Below are 20,555 nucleotides of genomic sequence, written 5' to 3'. Positions count from 1 at the left end.
ACATGTGCCGCCTTACTCACCCAACTTCTTTTCAATAGGCCTGGAGACCAACATGCATGATGCACCCCTTTCAAGGACTTCAGAGAAGGCTTAGAACACTTGATGCAACTTGACTGAGAAGTCTGGCCCATTACAGTTCAACGTGAACAATGGTCATATCCTGACCCAAACGACCACTGATTGGCTTCCCAGGATTACCTCTACAAGGTAGCAGTTCATATTGGCCTTTGAGTTGCCATCTCATCCCTTTAAATCCAAACACATCTGAATTGCACAGATTCTTTGGCTGATTAAGGTGGTAATTAAACTCACTTGTTGCCTTATCTGCATTTAATTAGCCTCAGAACCTGTGTAATTCAGATGTGTTTGGGTTTAAAGGGATGAGGTGGCAACCCTAGTTGGCCTCGTGCAAGTGCTGCCTGATCACCCGAAACCCAGCCTTCCCCTATATTTATATGACCGGTGGGTAGGCTAGATCCAAAAAAACCAGCAGCGCACGCATTACCTCTTTCCCTCCAAGCCTGGGGCAGCCGCTAACTAAAACCGCGCTCCTGTAGGCAACCTGCTGCCTACACCTTAGCCGCTTCAGGGTGCCGGTTTGACGAGGGGTCGGCTCTGTGGCTTCTCTCTGGCTTTGGCAGTCGGCGTGCGTGTTTCCCGTGCTGTCCCCCAGCCTGGAGATCGCTGTGGAATGTGTTGGCGCAAGGGCGACTAAAGAGCAGGAGTGATGGCACCAAAAGGTCTCAGGAGAGTGCTGGAAAATGGCTGGGCCGTGGAGCCTAAGCAGGATGTAGGATGGGGGCTAGCTAGGTGGGGGTTGCGCCTGGCCGTTGTTTTGCTGCTATAGGGGACTGGATGCGTGGCAATCTCCTGAGGGAGGGAGGTAGAGAGAAGAAAGTGTATTTTTGAAAGAAGGGGTGAGATTGTATAAGTGGGCTTGTAAAAAGTGTAGGCTTGGTTGGGCAGGGGTGATTTTGTAGGAGCTAGGTGTGCAGGAGGGCTTGCAGAGAGGGAGAGCGCTTTGGGTAAAAGTGAATGTAAAAAGAGGCATTATGGGAGAGTGACTGACCCCTGGTGGAAGAAAAGCAAAAGCCTACAGCACCTGGTATTCCCAGGCGGTCTCCCATCCAAGTACTAACCAGGCCCGACCCTGCTTAGCTTCCGAGATCAGACGAGAGCGGGCGCATTCAGGGTGGTGTGGCCGTAGGCAAAGCTCATGGTCTCTTTCAAGCTTCTTGTACTTGTCACCGGCAGCCTGGCTCCGCCTTTCCTTGACTTTACTACAATCAGCTGTGCCTTTTCACAAGCATGGCAGCACACCGCACTTTGTCGTGTCGTCTCTCCTCTCGCTTGCTCTCCTCAAGCCCGTCCCTGCCTCCTGCTGCTTTGCTCCCTCTTTAACCTCTTCCTGCCTGCACCTTCTCACGCACACACCACATCCTCAGCCTTGCTTCCACGGCTCCTTTCTGGCTTCCCCTGGCCTGACTTTAACCCTTTTCGCTGACAAGGCTTTGCACCACAGGAAGAAGAAGAGCAGCAGGTTGCATGTAGCGCGGGGCCTTATGCCTGCACTTGTTTACGCCTTCGCTCTCCTAGCAGGTGGCCAGCCCATGGATCTCCAGAACCTGCCTTCTGTTCCGTTGGCTACTGGAAGCTGACTGCTGGGGAGGAAGCCAGTACATCTACCCCCCTGGCTACCGGAGGACCCCTCACCTATACCAGGCACCATGCCTCACCAGTGGCTGCAGTCAAGCAACTGCTTGACTTGCCCACTAGGTAGACCTTTTCCTGTAGAGCTGCTCCATACCCCACATGTGCCGCCTTACTCACCCAACTTCTTTTCAATAGGCCTGGAGACCAACATGCATGATGCACCCCTTTCAAGGACTTCAGAGAAGGCTTAGAACACTTGATGCAACTTGACTGAGAAGTCTGGCCCATTACAGTTCAACGTGAACAATGGTCATATCCTGACCCAAACGACCACTGATTGGCTTCCCAGGATTACCTCTACAAGGTAGCAGTTCATATTGGCCTTTGAGTTGCCATCTCATCCCTTTAAATCCAAACACATCTGAATTGCACAGATTCTTTGGCTGATTAAGGTGGTAATTAAACTCACTTGTTGCCTTATCTGCATTTAATTAGCCTCAGAACCTGTGTAATTCAGATGTGTTTGGGTTTAAAGGGATGAGGTGGCAACCCTAGTTGGCCTCGTGCAAGTGCTGCCTGATCACCCGAAACCCAGCCTTCCCCTATATTTATATGACCGGTGGGTAGGCTAGATCCAAAAAAACCAGCAGCGCACGCATTACCTCTTTCCCTCCAAGCCTGGGGCAGCCGCTAACTAAAACCGCGCTCCTGTAGGCAACCTGCTGCCTACACCTTAGCCGCTTCAGGGTGCCGGTTTGACGAGGGGTCGGCTCTGTGGCTTCTCTCTGGCTTTGGCAGTCGGCGTGCGTGTTTCCCGTGCTGTCCCCCAGCCTGGAGATCGCTGTGGAATGTGTTGGCGCAAGGGCGACTAAAGAGCAGGAGTGATGGCACCAAAAGGTCTCAGGAGAGTGCTGGAAAATGGCTGGGCCGTGGAGCCTAAGCAGGATGTAGGATGGGGGCTAGCTAGGTGGGGGTTGCGCCTGGCCGTTGTTTTGCTGCTATAGGGGACTGGATGCGTGGCAATCTCCTGAGGGAGGGAGGTAGAGAGAAGAAAGTGTATTTTTGAAAGAAGGGGTGAGATTGTATAAGTGGGCTTGTAAAAAGTGTAGGCTTGGTTGGGCAGGGGTGATTTTGTAGGATGTAGGTGTGCAGGAGGGCTTGCAGAGAGGGAGAGCGCTTTGGGTAAAAGTGAATGTAAAAAGAGGCATTATGGGAGAGTGACTGACCCCTGGTGGAAGAAAAGCAAAAGCCTACAGCACCTGGTATTCCCAGGCGGTCTCCCATCCAAGTACTAACCAGGCCCGACCCTGCTTAGCTTCCGAGATCAGACGAGAGCGGGCGCATTCAGGGTGGTGTGGCCGTAGGCGAAGCTCATGGTCTCTTTCAAGCTTCTTGTACTTGTCACCGGCAGCCTGGCTCCGCCTTTCCTTGACTTTACTACAATCAGCTGTGCCTTTTCACAAGCATGGCAGCACACCGCACTTTGTCGTGTCGTCTCTCCTCTCGCTTGCTCTCCTCAAGCCCGTCCCTGCCTCCTGCTGCTTTGCTCCCTCTTTAACCTCTTCCTGCCTGCACCTTCTCACGCACACACCACATCCTCAGCCTTGCTTCCACGGCTCCTTTCTGGCTTCCCCTGGCCTGACTTTAACCCTTTTCGCTGACAAGGCTTTGCACCACAGGAAGAAGAAGAAGAGCAGCAGGTTGCATGTAGCGCGGGGCCTTATGCCTGCACTTGTTTACGCCTTCGCTCTCCTAGCAGGTGGCCAGCCCATGGATCTCCAGAACCTGCCTTCTGTTCCGTTGGCTACTGGAAGCTGACTGCTGGGGAGGAAGCCAGTACATCTACCCCCCTGGCTACCGGAGGACCCCTCACCTATACCAGGCACCATGCCTCACCAGTGGCTGCAGTCAAGCAACTGCTTGACTTGCCCACTAGGTAGACCTTTTCCTGTAGAGTTGCTCCATACCCCACATGTGCCGCCTTACTCAGCCAACTTCTTTTCAATAGGCCTGGAGACCAACATGCATGATGCACCCCTTTCAAGGACTTCAGAGAAGGCTTAGAACACTTGATGCAACTTGACTGAGAAGTCTGGCCCATTACAGTTCAACGTGAACAATGGTCATATCCTGACCCAAACGACCACTGATTGGCTTCCCAGGATTACCTCTACAAGGTAGCAGTTCATGTTGGCCTTTGAGTTGCCATCTCATCCCTTTAAATCCAAACGCATCTGAATTGCACAGATTCTTTGGCTGATTAAGGTGGTAATTAAACTCACTTGTTGCCTTATCTGCATTTAATTAGCCTCAGAACCTGTGTAATTCAGATGTGTTTGGGTTTAAAGGGATGAGGTGGCAACCCTAGTTGGCCTCGTGCAAGTGCTGCCTGATCACCCGAAACGCAGCCTTCCCCTATATTTATATGACCGGTGGGTAGGCTAGATCCAAAAAAACCAGCAGCGCACGCATTACCTCTTTCCCTCCAAGCCTGGGGCAGCCGCTAACTAAAACCGCGCTCCTGTAGGCAACCTGCTGCCTACACCTTAGCCGCTTCAGGGTGCCGGTTTGACGAGGGGTCGGCTCTGTGGCTTCTCTCTGGCTTTGGCAGTCGGCGTGCGTGTTTCCCGTGCTGTCCCCCAGCCATGAGATCGCTGTGGAATGTGTTGGCGCAAGGGCGACTAAAGAGCAGGAGTGATGGCACCAAAAGGTCTCAGGAGAGTGCTGGAAAATGGCTGGGCCGTGGAGCCTAAGCAGGATGTAGGATGGGGGCTAGCTAGGTGGGGGTTGCGCCTGGCCGTTGTTTTGCTGCTATAGGGGACTGGATGCGTGGCAATCTCCTGAGGGAGGGAGGTAGAGAGAAGAAAGTGTATTTTTGAAAGAAGGGGTGAGATTGTATAAGTGGGCTTGTAAAAAGTGTAGGCTTGGTTGGGCAGGGGTGATTTTGTAGGAGCTAGGTGTGCAGGAGGGCTTGCAGAGAGGGAGAGCGCTTTGGGTAAAAGTGAATGTAAAAAGAGGCATTATGGGAGAGTGACTGACCCCTGGTGGAAGAAAAGCAAAAGCCTACAGCACCTGGTATTCCCAGGCGGTCTCCCATCCAAGTACTAACCAGGCCCGACCCTGCTTAGCTTCCGAGATCAGACGAGAGCGGGCGCATTCAGGGTGGTGTGGCCGTAGGCGAAGCTCATGGTCTCTTTCAAGCTTCTTGTACTTGTCACCGGCAGCCTGGCTCCGCCTTTCCTTGACTTTACTACAATCAGCTGTGCCTTTTCACAAGCATGGCAGCACACCGCACTTTGTCGTGTCGTCTCTCCTCTCGCTTGCTCTCCTCAAGCCCGTCCCTGCCTCCTGCTGCTTTGCTCCCTCTTTAACCTCTTCCTGCCTGCACCTTCTCACGCACACACCACATCCTCAGCCTTGCTTCCACGGCTCCTTTCTGGCTTCCCCTGGCCTGACTTTAACCCTTTTCGCTGACAAGGCTTTGCACCACAGGAAGAAGAAGAGCAGCAGGTTGCATGTAGCGCGGGGCCTTATGCCTGCACTTGTTTACGCCTTCGCTCTCCTAGCAGGTGGCCAGCCCATGGATCTCCAGAACCTGCCTTCTGTTCCGTTGGCTACTGGAAGCTGACTGCTGGGGAGGAAGCCAGTACATCTACCCCCCTGGCTACCGGAGGACCCCTCACCTATACCAGGCACCATGCCTCACCAGTGGCTGCAGTCAAGCAACTGCTTGACTTGCCCACTAAGTAGACCTTTTCCTGTAGAGTTGCTCCATACCCCACATGTGCCGCCTTACTCAGCCAACTTCTTTTCAATAGGCCTGGAGACCAACATGCATGATGCACCCCTTTCAAGGACTTCAGAGAAGGCTTAGAACACTTGATGCAACTTGACTGAGAAGTCTGGCCCATTACAGTTCAACGTGAACAATGGTCATATCCTGACCCAAACGACCACTGATTGGCTTCCCAGGATTACCTCTACAAGGTAGCAGTTCATGTTGGCCTTTGAGTTGCCATCTCATCCCTTTAAATCCAAACGCATCTGAATTGCACAGATTCTTTGGCTGATTAAGGTGGTAATTAAACTCACTTGTTGCCTTATCTGCATTTAATTAGCCTCAGAACCTGTGTAATTCAGATGTGTTTGGGTTTAAAGGGATGAGGTGGCAACCCTAGTTGGCCTCGTGCAAGTGCTGCCTGATCACCCGAAACGCAGCCTTCCCCTATATTTATATGACCGGTGGGTAGGCTAGATCCAAAAAAACCAGCAGCGCACGCATTACCTCTTTCCCTCCAAGCCTGGGGCAGCCGCTAACTAAAACCGCGCTCCTGTAGGCAACCTGCTGCCTACACCTTAGCCGCTTCAGGGTGCCGGTTTGACGAGGGGTCGGCTCTGTGGCTTCTCTCTGGCTTTGGCAGTCGGCGTGCGTGTTTCCCGTGCTGTCCCCCAGCCTGGAGATCGCTGTGGAATGTGTTGGCGCAAGGGCGACTAAAGAGCAGGAGTGATGGCACCAAAAGGTCTCAGGAGAGTGCTGGAAAATGGCTGGGCCGTGGAGCCTAAGCAGGATGTAGGATGGGGGCTAGCTAGGTGGGGGTTGCGCCTGGCCGTTGTTTTGCTGCTATAGGGGACTGGATGCGTGGCAATCTCCTGAGGGAGGGAGGTAGAGAGAAGAAAGTGTATTTTTGAAAGAAGGGGTGAGATTGTATAAGTGGGCTTGTAAAAAGTGTAGGCTTGGTTGGGCAGGGGTGATTTTGTAGGAGCTAGGTGTGCAGGAGGGCTTGCAGAGAGGGAGAGCGCTTTGGGTAAAAGTGAATGTAAAAAGAGGCATTATGGGAGAGTGACTGACCCCTGGTGGAAGAAAAGCAAAAGCCTACAGCACCTGGTATTCCCAGGCGGTCTCCCATCCAAGTACTAACCAGGCCCGACCCTGCTTAGCTTCCGAGATCAGACGAGAGCGGGCGCATTCAGGGTGGTGTGGCCGTAGGCAAAGCTCATGGTCTCTTTCAAGCTTCTTGTACTTGTCACCGGCAGCCTGGCTCCGCCTTTCCTTGACTTTACTACAATCAGCTGTGCCTTTTCACAAGCATGGCAGCACACCGCACTTTGTCGTGTCGTCTCTCCTCTCGCTTGCTCTCCTCAAGCCCGTCCCTGCCTCCTGCTGCTTTGCTCCCTCTTTAACCTCTTCCTGCCTGCACCTTCTCACGCACACACATCCTCAGCCTTGCTTCCACGGCTCCTTTCTGGCTTCCCCTGGCCTGACTTTAACCCTTTTCGCTGACAAGGCTTTGCACCACAGGAAGAAGAAGAAGAGCAGCAGGTTGCATGTAGTGCGGGGCCTTATGCCTGCACTTGTTTACGCCTTCGCTCTCCTAGCAGGTGGCCAGCCCATGGATCTCCAGAACCTGCCTTCTGTTCCGTTGGCTACTGGAAGCTGACTGCTGGGGAGGAAGCCAGTACATCTACCCCCCTGGCTACCGGAGGACCCCTCACCTATACCAGGCACCATGCCTCACCAGTGGCTGCAGTCAAGCAACTGCTTGACTTGCCCACTAGGTAGACCTTTTCCTGTAGAGTTGCTCCATACCCCACATGTGCCGCCTTACTCACCCAACTTCTTTTCAATAGGCCTGGAGACCAACATGCATGATGCACCCCTTTCAAGGACTTCAGAGAAGGCTTAGAACACTTGATGCAACTTGACTGAGAAGTCTGGCCCATTACAGTTCAACGTGAACAATGGTCATATCCTGACCCAAACGACCACTGATTGGCTTCCCAGGATTACCTCTACAAGGTAGCAGTTCATGTTGGCCTTTGAGTTGCCATCTCATCCCTTTAAATCCAAACGCATCTGAATTGCACAGATTCTTTGGCTGATTAAGGTGGTAATTAAACTCACTTGTTGCCTTATCTGCATTTAATTAGCCTCAGAACCTGTGTAATTCAGATGTGTTTGGGTTTAAAGGGATGAGGTGGCAACCCTAGTTGGCCTCGTGCAAGTGCTGCCTGATCACCCGAAACGCAGCCTTCCCCTATATTTATATGACCGGTGGGTAGGCTAGATCCAAAAAAACCAGCAGCGCACGCATTACCTCTTTCCCTCCAAGCCTGGGGCAGCCGCTAACTAAAACCGCGCTCCTGTAGGCAACCTGCTGCCTACACCTTAGCCGCTTCAGGGTGCCGGTTTGACGAGGGGTCGGCTCTGTGGCTTCTCTCTGGCTTTGGCAGTCGGCGTGCGTGTTTCCCGTGCTGTCCCCCAGCCTGGAGATCGCTGTGGAATGTGTTGGCGCAAGGGCGACTAAAGAGCAGGAGTGATGGCACCAAAAGGTCTCAGGAGAGTGCTGGAAAATGGCTGGGCCGTGGAGCCTAAGCAGGATGTAGGATGGGGGCTAGCTAGGTGGGGGTTGCGCCTGGCCGTTGTTTTGCTGCTATAGGGGACTGGATGCGTGGCAATCTCCTGAGGGAGGGAGGTAGAGAGAAGAAAGTGTATTTTTGAAAGAAGGGGTGAGATTGTATAAGTGGGCTTGTAAAAAGTGTAGGCTTGGTTGGGCAGGGGTGATTTTGTAGGAGCTAGGTGTGCAGGAGGGCTTGCAGAGAGGGAGAGCGCTTTGGGTAAAAGTGAATGTAAAAAGAGGCATTATGGGAGAGTGACTGACCCCTGGTGGAAGAAAAGCAAAAGCCTACAGCACCTGGTATTCCCAGGCGGTCTCCCATCCAAGTACTAACCAGGCCCGACCCTGCTTAGCTTCCGAGATCAGACGAGAGCGGGCGCATTCAGGGTGGTGTGGCCGTAGGCGAAGCTCATGGTCTCTTTCAAGCTTCTTGTACTTGTCACCGGCAGCCTGGCTCCGCCTTTCCTTGACTTTACTACAATCAGCTGTGCCTTTTCACAAGCATGGCAGCACACCGCACTTTGTCGTGTCGTCTCTCCTCTCGCTTGCTCTCCTCAAGCCCGTCCCTGCCTCCTGCTGCTTTGCTCCCTCTTTAACCTCTTCCTGCCTGCACCTTCTCACGCACACACATCCTCAGCCTTGCTTCCACGGCTCCTTTCTGGCTTCCCCTGGCCTGACTTTAACCCTTTTCGCTGACAAGGCTTTGCACCACAGGAAGAAGAAGAGCAGCAGGTTGCATGTAGCGCGGGGCCTTATGCCTGCACTTGTTTACGCCTTCGCTCTCCTAGCAGGTGGCCAGCCCATGGATCTCCAGAACCTGCCTTCTGTTCCGTTGGCTACTGGAAGCTGACTGCTGGGGAGGAAGCCAGTACATCTACCCCCCTGGCTACCGGAGGACCCCTCACCTATACCAGGCACCATGCCTCACCAGTGGCTGCAGTCAAGCAACTGCTTGACTTGCCCACTAGGTAGACCTTTTTCTGTAGAGCTGCTCCATACCCCACATGTGCCGCCTTACTCACCCAACTTCTTTTCAATAGGCCTGGAGACCAACATGCATGATGCACCCCTTTCAAGGACTTCAGAGAAGGCTTAGAACACTTGATGCAACTTGACTGAGAAGTCTGGCCCATTACAGTTCAACGTGAACAATGGTCATATCCTGACCCAAACGACCACTGATTGGCTTCCCAGGATTACCTCTACAAGGTAGCAGTTCATATTGGCCTTTGAGTTGCCATCTCATCCCTTTAAATCCAAACACATCTGAATTGCACAGATTCTTTGGCTGATTAAGGTGGTAATTAAACTCACTTGTTGCCTTATCTGCATTTAATTAGCCTCAGAACCTGTGTAATTCAGATGTGTTTGGGTTTAAAGGGATGAGGTGGCAACCCTAGTTGGCCTCGTGCAAATGCTGCCTGATCACCCGAAACGCAGCCTTCCCCTATATTTATATGACCGGTGGGTAGGCTAGATCCAAAAAAACCAGCAGCGCACGCATTACCTCTTTCCCTCCAAGCCTGGGGCAGCCGCTAACTAAAACCGCGCTCCTGTAGGCAACCTGCTGCCTACACCTTAGCCGCTTCAGGGTGCCGGTTTGACGAGGGGTCGGCTCTGTGGCTTCTCTCTGGCTTTGGCAGTCGGCGTGCGTGTTTCCCCTGCTGTCCCCCAGCCTGGAGATCGCTGTGGAATGTGTTGGCGCAAGGGCGACTAAAGAGCAGGAGTGATGGCACCAAAAGGTCTCAGGAGAGTGCTGGAAAATGGCTGGGCCGTGGAGCCTAAGCAGGATGTAGGATGGGGGCTAGCTAGGTGGGGGTTGCGCCTGGCCGTTGTTTTGCTGCTATAGGGGACTGGATGCGTGGCAATCTCCTGAGGGAGGGAGGTAGAGAGAAGAAAGTGTATTTTTGAAAGAAGGGGTGAGATTGTATAAGTGGGCTTGTAAAAAGTGTAGGCTTGGTTGGGCAGGGGTGATTTTGTAGGAGCTAGGTGTGCAGGAGGGCTTGCAGAGAGGGAGAGCGCTTTGGGTAAAAGTGAATGTAAAAAGAGGCATTATGGGAGAGTGACTGACCCCTGGTGGAAGAAAAGCAAAAGCCTACAGCACCTGGTATTCCCAGGCGGTCTCCCATCCAAGTACTAACCAGGCCCGACCCTGCTTAGCTTCCGAGATCAGACGAGAGCGGGCGCATTCAGGGTGGTGTGGCCGTAGGCGAAGCTCATGGTCTCTTTCAAGCTTCTTGTACTTGTCACCGGCAGCCTGGCTCCGCCTTTCCTTGACTTTACTACAATCAGCTGTGCCTTTTCACAAGCATGGCAGCACACCGCACTTTGTCGTGTCGTCTCTCCTCTCGCTTGCTCTCCTCAAGCCCGTCCCTGCCTCCTGCTGCTTTGCTCCCTCTTTAACCTCTTCCTGCCTGCACCTTCTCACGCACACACATCCTCAGCCTTGCTTCCACGGCTCCTTTCTGGCTTCCCCTGGCCTGACTTTAACCCTTTTCGCTGACAAGGCTTTGCACCACAGGAAGAAGAAGAGCAGCAGGTTGCATGTAGCGCGGGGCCTTATGCCTGCACTTGTTTACGCCTTCGCTCTCCTAGCAGGTGGCCAGCCCATGGATCTCCAGAACCTGCCTTCTGTTCCGTTGGCTACTGGAAGCTGACTGCTGGGGAGGAAGCCAGTACATCTACCCCCCTGGCTACCGGAGGACCCCTCACCTATAACAGGCACCATGCCTCACCAGTGGCTGCAGTCAAGCAACTGCTTGACTTGCCCACTAGGTAGACCTTTTCCTGTAGAGCTGCTCCATACCCCACATGTGCCGCCTTACTCACCCAACTTCTTTTCAATAGGCCTGGAGACCAACATGCATGATGCACCCCTTTCAAGGACTTCAGAGAAGGCTTAGAACACTTGATGCAACTTGACTGAGAAGTCTGGCCCATTACAGTTCAACGTGAACAATGGTCATATCCTGACCCAAACGACCACTGATTGGCTTCCCAGGATTACCTCTACAAGGTAGCAGTTCATGTTGGCCTTTGAGTTGCCATCTCATCCCTTTAAATCCAAACGCATCTGAATTGCACAGATTCTTTGGCTGATTAAGGTGGTAATTAAACTCACTTGTTGCCTTATCTGCATTTAATTAGCCTCAGAACCTGTGTAATTCAGATGTGTTTGGGTTTAAAGGGATGAGGTGGCAACCCTAGTTGGCCTCGTGCAAGTGCTGCCTGATCACCCGAAACGCAGCCTTCCCCTATATTTATATGACCGGTGGGTAGGCTAGATCCAAAAAAACCAGCAGCGCACGCATTACCTCTTTCCCTCCAAGCCTGGGGCAGCCGCTAACTAAAACCGCGCTCCTGTAGGCAACCTGCTGCCTACACCTTAGCCGCTTCAGGGTGCCGGTTTGACGAGGGGTCGGCTCTGTGGCTTCTCTCTGGCTTTGGCAGTCGGCGTGCGTGTTTCCCGTGCTGTCCCCCAGCCTGGAGATCGCTGTGGAATGTGTTGGCGCAAGGGCGACTAAAGAGCAGGAGTGATGGCACCAAAAGGTCTCAGGAGAGTGCTGGAAAATGGCTGGGCCGTGGAGCCTAAGCAGGATGTAGGATGGGGGCTAGCTAGGTGGGGGTTGCGCCTGGCCGTTGTTTTGCTGCTATAGGGGACTGGATGCGTGGCAATCTCCTGAGGGAGGGAGGTAGAGAGAAGAAAGTGTATTTTTGAAAGAAGGGGTGAGATTGTATAAGTGGGCTTGTAAAAAGTGTAGGCTTGGTTGGGCAGGGGTGATTTTGTAGGAGCTAGGTGTGCAGGAGGGCTTGCAGAGAGGGAGAGCGCTTTGGGTAAAAGTGAATGTAAAAAGAGGCATTATGGGAGAGTGACTGACCCCTGGTGGAAGAAAAGCAAAAGCCTACAGCACCTGGTATTCCCAGGCGGTCTCCCATCCAAGTACTAACCAGGCCCGACCCTGCTTAGCTTCCGAGATCAGACGAGAGCGGGCGCATTCAGGGTGGTGTGGCCATAGGCAAAGCTCATGGTCTCTTTCAAGCTTCTTGTACTTGTCACCGGCAGCCTGGCTCCGCCTTTCCTTGACTTTACTACAATCAGCTGTGCCTTTTCACAAGCATGGCAGCACACCGCACTTTGTCGTGTCGTCTCTCCTCTCGCTTGCTCTCCTCAAGCCCGTCCCTGCCTCCTGCTGCTTTGCTCCCTCTTTAACCTCTTCCTGCCTGCACCTTCTCACGCACACACATCCTCAGCCTTGCTTCCACGGCTCCTTTCTGGCTTCCCCTGGCCTGACTTTAACCCTTTTCGCTGACAAGGCTTTGCACCACAGGAAGAAGAAGAGCAGCAGGTTGCATGTAGCGCGGGGCCTTATGCCTGCACTTGTTTACGCCTTCGCTCTCCTAGCAGGTGGCCAGCCCATGGATCTCCAGAACCTGCCTTCTGTTCCGTTGGCTACTGGAAGCTGACTGCTGGGGAGGAAGCCAGTACATCTACCCCCCTGGCTACCGGAGGACCCCTCACCTATACCAGGCACCATGCCTCACCAGTGGCTGCAGTCAAGCAACTGCTTGACTTGCCCACTAGGTAGACCTTTTTCTGTAGAGCTGCTCCATACCCCACATGTGCCGCCTTACTCACCCAACTTCTTTTCAATAGGCCTGGAGACCAACATGCATGATGCACCCCTTTCAAGGACTTCAGAGAAGGCTTAGAACACTTGATGCAACTTGACTGAGAAGTCTGGCCCATTACAGTTCAACGTGAACAATGGTCATATCCTGACCCAAACGACCACTGATTGGCTTCCCAGGATTACCTCTACAAGGTAGCAGTTCATATTGGCCTTTGAGTTGCCATCTCATCCCTTTAAATCCAAACGCATCTGAATTGCACAGATTCTTTGGCTGATTAAGGTGGTAATTAAACTCACTTGTTGCCTTATCTGCATTTAATTAGCCTCAGAACCTGTGTAATTCAGATGTGTTTGGGTTTAAAGGGATGAGGTGGCAACCCTAGTTGGCCTCGTGCAAGTGCTGCCTGATCACCCGAAACGCAGCCTTCCCCTATATTTATATGACCGGTGGGTAGGCTAGATCCAAAAAAACCAGCAGCGCACGCATTACCTCTTTCCCTCCAAGCCTGGGGCAGCCGCTAACTAAAACCGCGCTCCTGTAGGCAACCTGCTGCCTACACCTTAGCCGCTTCAGGGTGCCGGTTTGACGAGGGGTCGGCTCTGTGGCTTCTCTCTGGCTTTGGCAGTCGGCGTGCGTGTTTCCCCTGCTGTCCCCCAGCCTGGAGATCGCTGTGGAATGTGTTGGCGCAAGGGCGACTAAAGAGCAGGAGTGATGGCACCAAAAGGTCTCAGGAGAGTGCTGGAAAATGGCTGGGCCGTGGAGCCTAAGCAGGATGTAGGATGGGGGCTAGCTAGGTGGGGGTTGCGCCTGGCCGTTGTTTTGCTGCTATAGGGGACTGGATGCGTGGGAATCTCCTGAGGGAGGGAGGTAGAGAGAAGAAAGTGTATTTTTGAAAGAAGGGGTGAGATTGTATAAGTGGGCTTGTAAAAAGTGTAGGCTTGGTTGGGCAGGGGTGATTTTGTAGGAGCTAGGTGTGCAGGAGGGCTTGCAGAGAGGGAGAGCGCTTTGGGTAAAAGTGAATGTAAAAAGAGGCATTATGGGAGAGTGACTGACCCCTGGTGGAAGAAAAGCAAAAGCCTACAGCACCTGGTATTCCCAGGCGGTCTCCCATCCAAGTACTAACCAGGCCCGACCCTGCTTAGCTTCCGAGATCAGACGAGAGCGGGCGCATTCAGGGTGGTGTGGCCGTAGGCGAAGCTCATGGTCTCTTTCAAGCTTCTTGTACTTGTCACCGGCAGCCTGGCTCCGCCTTTCCTTGACTTTACTACAATCAGCTGTGCCTTTTCACAAGCATGGCAGCACACCGCACTTTGTCGTGTCGTCTCTCCTCTCGCTTGCTCTCCTCAAGCCCGTCCCTGCCTCCTGCTGCTTTGCTCCCTCTTTAACCTCTTCCTGCCTGCACCTTCTCACGCACACACATCCTCAGCCTTGCTTCCACGGCTCCTTTCTGGCTTCCCCTGGCCTGACTTTAACCCTTTTCGCTGACAAGGCTTTGCACCACAGGAAGAAGAAGAGCAGCAGGTTGCATGTAGCGCGGGGCCTTATGCCTGCACTTGTTTACGCCTTCGCTCTCCTAGCAGGTGGCCAGCCCATGGATCTCCAGAACCTGCCTTCTGTTCCGTTGGCTACTGGAAGCTGACTGCTGGGGAGGAAGCCAGTACATCTACCCCCCTGGCTACCGGAGGACCCCTCACCTATAACAGGCACCATGCCTCACCAGTGGCTGCAGTCAAGCAACTGCTTGACTTGCCCACTAGGTAGACCTTTTCCTGTAGAGCTGCTCCATACCCCACATGTGCCGCCTTACTCAGCCAACTTCTTTTCAATAGGCCTGGAGACCAACATGCATGATGCACCCCTTTCAAGGACTTCAGAGAAGGCTTAGAACACTTGATGCAACTTGACTGAGAAGTCTGGCCCATTACAGTTCAACGTGAACAATGGTCATATCCTGACCCAAACGACCACTGATTGGCTTCCCAGGATTACCTCTACAAGGTAGCAGTTCATATTGGCCTTTCAGTTGCCATCTCATCCCTTTAAATCCAAACGCATCTGAATTGCACAGATTCTTTGGCTGATTAAGGTGGTAATTAAACTCACTTGTTGCCTTATCTGCATTTAATTAGCCTCAGAACCTGTGTAATTCAGATGTGTTTGGGTTTAAAGGGATGAGGTGGCAACCCTAGTTGGCCTCGTGCAAGTGCTGCCTGATCACCCGAAACGCAGCCTTCCCCTATATTTATATGACCGGTGGGTAGGCTAGATCCAAAAAAACCAGCAGCGCACGCATTACCTCTTTCCCTCCAAGCCTGGGGCAGCCGCTAACTAAAACCGCGCTCCTGTAGGCAACCTGCTGCCTACACCTTAGCCGCTTCAGGGTGCCGGTTTGACGAGGGGTCGGCTCTGTGGCTTCTCTCTGGCTTTGGCAGTCGGCGTGCGTGTTTCCCCTGCTGTCCCCCAGCCTGGAGATCGCTGTGGAATGTGTTGGCGCAAGGGCGACTAAAGAGCAGGAGTGATGGCACCAAAAGGTCTCAGGAGAGTGCTGGAAAATGGCTGGGCCGTGGAGCCTAAGCAGGATGTAGGATGGGGGCTAGCTAGGTGGGGGTTGCGCCTGGCCGTTGTTTTGCTGCTATAGGGGACTGGATGCGTGGCAATCTCCTGAGGGAGGGAGGTAGAGAGAAGAAAGTGTATTTTTGAAAGAAGGGGTGAGATTGTATAAGTGGGCTTGTAAAAAGTGTAGGCTTGGTTGGGCAGGGGTGATTTTGTAGGAGCTAGGTGTGCAGGAGGGCTTGCAGAGAGGGAGAGCGCTTTGGGTAAAAGTGAATGTAAAAAGAGGCATTATGGGAGAGTGACTGACCCCTGGTGGAAGAAAAGCAAAAGCCTACAGCACCTGGTATTCCCAGGCGGTCTCCCATCCAAGTACTAACCAGGCCCGACCCTGCTTAACTTCCGAGATCAGACGAGAGCGGGCGCATTCAGGGTGGTGTGGCCGTAGGCGAAGCTCATGGTCTCTTTCAAGCTTCTTGTACTTGTCACCGGCAGCCTGGCTCCGCCTTTCCTTGACTTTACTACAATCAGCTGTGCCTTTTCACAAGCATGGCAGCACACCGCACTTTGTCGTGTCGTCTCTCCTCTCGCTTGCTCTCCTCAAGCCCGTCCCTGCCTCCTGCTGCTTTGCTCCCTCTTTAACCTCTTCCTGCCTGCACCTTCTCACGCACACACCACATCCTCAGCCTTGCTTCCACGGCTCCTTTCTGGCTTCCCCTGGCCTGACTTTAACCCTTTTCGCTGACAAGGCTTTGCACCACAGGAAGAAGAAGAGCAGCAGGTTGCATGTAGCGCGGGGCCTTATGCCTGCACTTGTTTACGCCTTCGCTCTCCTAGCAGGTGGCCAGCCCATGGATCTCCAGAACCTGCCTTCTGTTCCGTTGGCTACTGGAAGCTGACTGCTGGGGAGGAAGCCAGTACATCTACCCCCCTGGCTACCGGAGGACCCCTCACCTATAACAGGCACCATGCCTCACCAGTGGCTGCAGTCAAGCAACTGCTTGACTTGCCCACTAGGTAGACCTTTTCCTGTAGAGCTGCTCCATACCCCACATGTGCCGCCTTACTCACCCAACTTCTTTTCAATAGGCCTGGAGACCAACATGCATGATGCACCCCTTTCAAGGACTTCAGAGAAGGCTTAGAACACTTGATGCAACTTGACTGAGAAGTCTGGCCCATTACAGTTCAACGTGAACAATGGTCATATCCTGACCCAAACGACCACTGATTGGCTTCCCAGGATTACCTCTACAAGGTAGCAGTTCATATTGGCCTTTGAGTTGCCATCTCATCCCTTTAAATCCAAACGCATCTGAATTGCACAGATTCTTTGGCTGATTAAGGTGGTAATTAAACTCACTTGTTGCCTTATCTGCATTTAATTAGCCTCAGAACCTGTGTAATTCAGATGTGTTTGGGTTTAAAGGGATGAGGTGGCAACCCTAGTTGGCCTCGTGCAAGTGCTGCCTGATCACCCGAAACGCAGCCTTCCCCTATATTTATATGACCGGTGGGTAGGCTAGATCCAAAAAAACCAGCAGCGCACGCATTACCTCTTTCCCTCCAAGCCTGGGGCAGCCGCTAACTAAAACCGCGCTCCTGTAGGCAACCTGCTGCCTACACCTTAGCCGCTTCAGGGTGCCGGTTTGACGAGGGGTCGGCTCTGTGGCTTCTCTCTGGCTTTGGCAGTCGGCGTGCGTGTTTCCCCTGCTGTCCCCCAGCCTGGAGATCGCTGTGGAATGTGTTGGCGCAAGGGCGACTAAAGAGCAGGAGTGATGGCACCAAAAGGTCTCAGGAGAGTGCTGGAAAATGGCTGGGCCGTGGAGCCTAAGCAGGATGTAGGATGGGGGCTAGCTAGGTGGGGGTTGCGCCTGGCCGTTGTTTTGCTGCTATAGGGGACTGGATGCGTGGGAATCTCCTGAGGGAGGGAGGTAGAGAGAAGAAAGTGTATTTTTGAAAGAAGGGGTGAGATTGTATAAGTGGGCTTGTAAAAAGTGTAGGCTTGGTTGGGCAGGGGTGATTTTGTAGGAGCTAGGTGTGCAGGAGGGCTTGCAGAGAGGGAGAGCGCTTTGGGTAAAAGTGAATGTAAAAAGAGGCATTATGGGAGAGTGACTGACCCCTGGTGGAAGAAAAGCAAAAGCCTACAGCACCTGGTATTCCCAGGCGGTCTCCCATCCAAGTACTAACCAGGCCCGACCCTGCTTAGCTTCCGAGATCAGACGAGAGCGGGCGCATTCAGGGTGGTGTGGCCGTAGGCGAAGCTCATGGTCTCTTTCAAGCTTCTTGTACTTGTCACCGGCAGCCTGGCTCCGCCTTTCCTTGACTTTACTACAATCAGCTGTGCCTTTTCACAAGCATGGCAGCACACCGCACTTTGTCGTGTCGTCTCTCCTCTCGCTTGCTCTCCTCAAGCCCGTCCCTGCCTCCTGCTGCTTTGCTCCCTCTTTAACCTCTTCCTGCCTGCACCTTCTCACGCACACACATCCTCAGCCTTGCTTCCACGGCTCCTTTCTGGCTTCCCCTGGCCTGACTTTAACCCTTTTCGCTGACAAGGCTTTGCACCACAGGAAGAAGAAGAGCAGCAGGTTGCATGTAGCGCGGGGCCTTATGCCTGCACTTGTTTACGCCTTCGCTCTCCTAGCAGGTGGCCAGCCCATGGATCTCCAGAACCTGCCTTCTGTTCCGTTGGCTACTGGAAGCTGACTGCTGGGGAGGAAGCCAGTACATCTACCCCCCTGGCTACCGGAGGACCCCTCACCTATAACAGGCACCATGCCTCACCAGTGGCTGCAGTCAAGCAACTGCTTGACTTGCCCACTAGGTAGACCTTTTCCTGTAGAGCTGCTCCATACCCCACATGTGCCGCCTTACTCAGCCAACTTCTTTTCAATAGGCCTGGAGACCAACATGCATGATGCACCCCTTTCAAGGACTTCAGAGAAGGCTTAGAACACTTGATGCAACTTGACTGAGAAGTCTGGCCCATTACAGTTCAACGTGAACAATGGTCATATCCTGACCCAAACGACCACTGATTGGCTTCCCAGGATTACCTCTACAAGGTAGCAGTTCATATTGGCCTTTCAGTTGCCATCTCATCCCTTTAAATCCAAACGCATCTGAATTGCACAGATTCTTTGGCTGATTAAGGTGGTAATTAAACTCACTTGTTGCCTTATCTGCATTTAATTAGCCTCAGAACCTGTGTAATTCAGATGTGTTTGGGTTTAAAGGGATGAGGTGGCAACCCTAGTTGGCCTCGTGCAAGTGCTGCCTGATCACCCGAAACGCAGCCTTCCCCTATATTTATATGACCGGTGGGTAGGCTAGATCCAAAAAAACCAGCAGCGCACGCATTACCTCTTTCCCTCCAAGCCTGGGGCAGCCGCTAACTAAAACCGCGCTCCTGTAGGCAACCTGCTGCCTACACCTTAGCCGCTTCAGGGTGCCGGTTTGACGAGGGGTCGGCTCTGTGGCTTCTCTCTGGCTTTGGCAGTCGGCGTGCGTGTTTCCCCTGCTGTCCCCCAGCCTGGAGATCGCTGTGGAATGTGTTGGCGCAAGGGCGACTAAAGAGCAGGAGTGATGGCACCAAAAGGTCTCAGGAGAGTGCTGGAAAATGGCTGGGCCGTGGAGCCTAAGCAGGATGTAGGATGGGGGCTAGCTAGGTGGGGGTTGCGCCTGGCCGTTGTTTTGCTGCTATAGGGGACTGGATGCGTGGCAATCTCCTGAGGGAGGGAGGTAGAGAGAAGAAAGTGTATTTTTGAAAGAAGGGGTGAGATTGTATAAGTGGGCTTGTAAAAAGTGTAGGCTTGGTTGGGCAGGGGTGATTTTGTAGGAGCTAGGTGTGCAGGAGGGCTTGCAGAGAGGGAGAGCGCTTTGGGTAAAAGTGAATGTAAAAAGAGGCATTATGGGAGAGTGACTGACCCCTGGTGGAAGAAAAGCAAAAGCCTACAGCACCTGGTATTCCCAGGCGGTCTCCCATCCAAGTACTAACCAGGCCCGACCCTGCTTAACTTCCGAGATCAGACGAGAGCGGGCGCATTCAGGGTGGTGTGGCCGTAGGCGAAGCTCATGGTCTCTTTCAAGCTTCTTGTACTTGTCACCGGCAGCCTGGCTCCGCCTTTCCTTGACTTTACTACAATCAGCTGTGCCTTTTCACAAGCATGGCAGCACACCGCACTTTGTCGTGTCGTCTCTCCTCTCGCTTGCTCTCCTCAAGCCCGTCCCTGCCTCCTGCTGCTTTGCTCCCTCTTTAACCTCTTCCTGCCTGCACCTTCTCACGCACACACCACATCCTCAGCCTTGCTTCCACGGCTCCTTTCTGGCTTCCCCTGGCCTGACTTTAACCCTTTTCGCTGACAAGGCTTTGCACCACAGGAAGAAGAAGAGCAGCAGGTTGCATGTAGCGCGGGGCCTTATGCCTGCACTTGTTTACGCCTTCGCTCTCCTAGCAGGTGGCCAGCCCATGGATCTCCAGAACCTGCCTTCTGTTCCGTTGGCTACTGGAAGCTGACTGCTGGGGAGGAAGCCAGTACATCTACCCCCCTGGCTACCGGAGGACCCCTCACCTATAACAGGCACCATGCCTCACCAGTGGCTGCAGTCAAGCAACTGCTTGACTTGCCCACTAGGTAGACCTTTTCCTGTAGAGCTGCTCCATACCCCACATGTGCCGCCTTACTCACCCAACTTCTTTTCAATAGGCCTGGAGACCAACATGCATGATGCACCCCTTTCAAGGACTTCAGAGAAGGCTTAGAACACTTGATGCAACTTGACTGAGAAGTCTGGCCCATTACAGTTCAACGTGAACAATGGTCATATCCTGACCCAAACGACCACTGATTGGCTTCCCAGGATTACCTCTACAAGGTAGCAGTTCATATTGGCCTTTGAGTTGCCATCTCATCCCTTTAAATCCAAACGCATCTGAATTGCACAGATTCTTTGGCTGATTAAGGTGGTAATTAAACTCACTTGTTGCCTTATCTGCATTTAATTAGCCTCAGAACCTGTGTAATTCAGATGTGTTTGGGTTTAAAGGGATGAGGTGGCAACCCTAGTTGGCCTCGTGCAAGTGCTGCCTGATCACCCGAAACGCAGCCTTCCCCTATATTTATATGACCGGTGGGTAGGCTAGATCCAAAAAAACCAGCAGCGCACGCATTACCTCTTTCCCTCCAAGCCTGGGGCAGCCGCTAACTAAAACCGCGCTCCTGTAGGCAACCTGCTGCCTACACCTTAGCCGCTTCAGGGTGCCGGTTTGACGAGGGGTCGGCTCTGTGGCTTCTCTCTGGCTTTGGCAGTCGGCGTGCGTGTTTC

General features: G+C 53.1%; 11 non-coding genes across 11 annotated transcripts; all 11 read right to left on the bottom strand.

Annotated features, from left to right (window-relative positions):
• Positions 1–1,090: 1,090 nt before the first annotated feature.
• On the bottom strand, positions 1,091–1,209 carry LOC143999558 (5S ribosomal RNA). Its single transcript, XR_013278029.1, has one exon. It is a non-coding gene; the product is annotated as a 5S ribosomal RNA (ribosomal RNA).
• A 1,691-nt stretch (positions 1,210–2,900) lies between these two features.
• On the bottom strand, positions 2,901–3,019 carry LOC143999556 (5S ribosomal RNA). Its single transcript, XR_013278027.1, has one exon. It is a non-coding gene; the product is annotated as a 5S ribosomal RNA (ribosomal RNA).
• Positions 3,020–4,713: 1,694 nt separating this feature from the next.
• Positions 4,714–4,832, bottom strand: LOC143999555 (5S ribosomal RNA). Its single transcript, XR_013278026.1, has one exon. It is a non-coding gene; the product is annotated as a 5S ribosomal RNA (ribosomal RNA).
• A 1,691-nt stretch (positions 4,833–6,523) lies between these two features.
• LOC143999554 (5S ribosomal RNA) lies at positions 6,524–6,642 on the bottom strand. Its single transcript, XR_013278025.1, has one exon. It is a non-coding gene; the product is annotated as a 5S ribosomal RNA (ribosomal RNA).
• Positions 6,643–8,333: 1,691 nt separating this feature from the next.
• LOC143999553 (5S ribosomal RNA) lies at positions 8,334–8,452 on the bottom strand. The gene has a single exon (XR_013278024.1). It is a non-coding gene; the product is annotated as a 5S ribosomal RNA (ribosomal RNA).
• A 1,688-nt stretch (positions 8,453–10,140) lies between these two features.
• Positions 10,141–10,259, bottom strand: LOC143999542 (5S ribosomal RNA). The gene has a single exon (XR_013278023.1). It is a non-coding gene; the product is annotated as a 5S ribosomal RNA (ribosomal RNA).
• Positions 10,260–11,947: 1,688 nt separating this feature from the next.
• LOC143999589 (5S ribosomal RNA) lies at positions 11,948–12,066 on the bottom strand. Its single transcript, XR_013278057.1, has one exon. It is a non-coding gene; the product is annotated as a 5S ribosomal RNA (ribosomal RNA).
• Positions 12,067–13,754: 1,688 nt separating this feature from the next.
• LOC143999530 (5S ribosomal RNA) lies at positions 13,755–13,873 on the bottom strand. Its single transcript, XR_013278022.1, has one exon. It is a non-coding gene; the product is annotated as a 5S ribosomal RNA (ribosomal RNA).
• A 1,688-nt stretch (positions 13,874–15,561) lies between these two features.
• Positions 15,562–15,680, bottom strand: LOC143998860 (5S ribosomal RNA). Its single transcript, XR_013277961.1, has one exon. It is a non-coding gene; the product is annotated as a 5S ribosomal RNA (ribosomal RNA).
• A 1,691-nt stretch (positions 15,681–17,371) lies between these two features.
• LOC143999518 (5S ribosomal RNA) lies at positions 17,372–17,490 on the bottom strand. The gene has a single exon (XR_013278021.1). It is a non-coding gene; the product is annotated as a 5S ribosomal RNA (ribosomal RNA).
• A 1,688-nt stretch (positions 17,491–19,178) lies between these two features.
• LOC143998737 (5S ribosomal RNA) lies at positions 19,179–19,297 on the bottom strand. The gene has a single exon (XR_013277950.1). It is a non-coding gene; the product is annotated as a 5S ribosomal RNA (ribosomal RNA).
• Positions 19,298–20,555: the final 1,258 nt, after the last annotated feature.

Source organism: Lithobates pipiens, unplaced genomic scaffold, assembly GCF_037356315.1.
Source record: "Lithobates pipiens isolate NorthernLeopardFrog02 unplaced genomic scaffold, aLitPip1_a1.2 Scaffold_19, whole genome shotgun sequence".
Lineage (NCBI taxonomy): Eukaryota > Metazoa > Chordata > Amphibia > Anura > Ranidae > Lithobates > Lithobates pipiens.
Note: the sequence above shows the minus strand (reverse complement) of the source record. Positions and strands in the feature narration are given on the sequence as shown.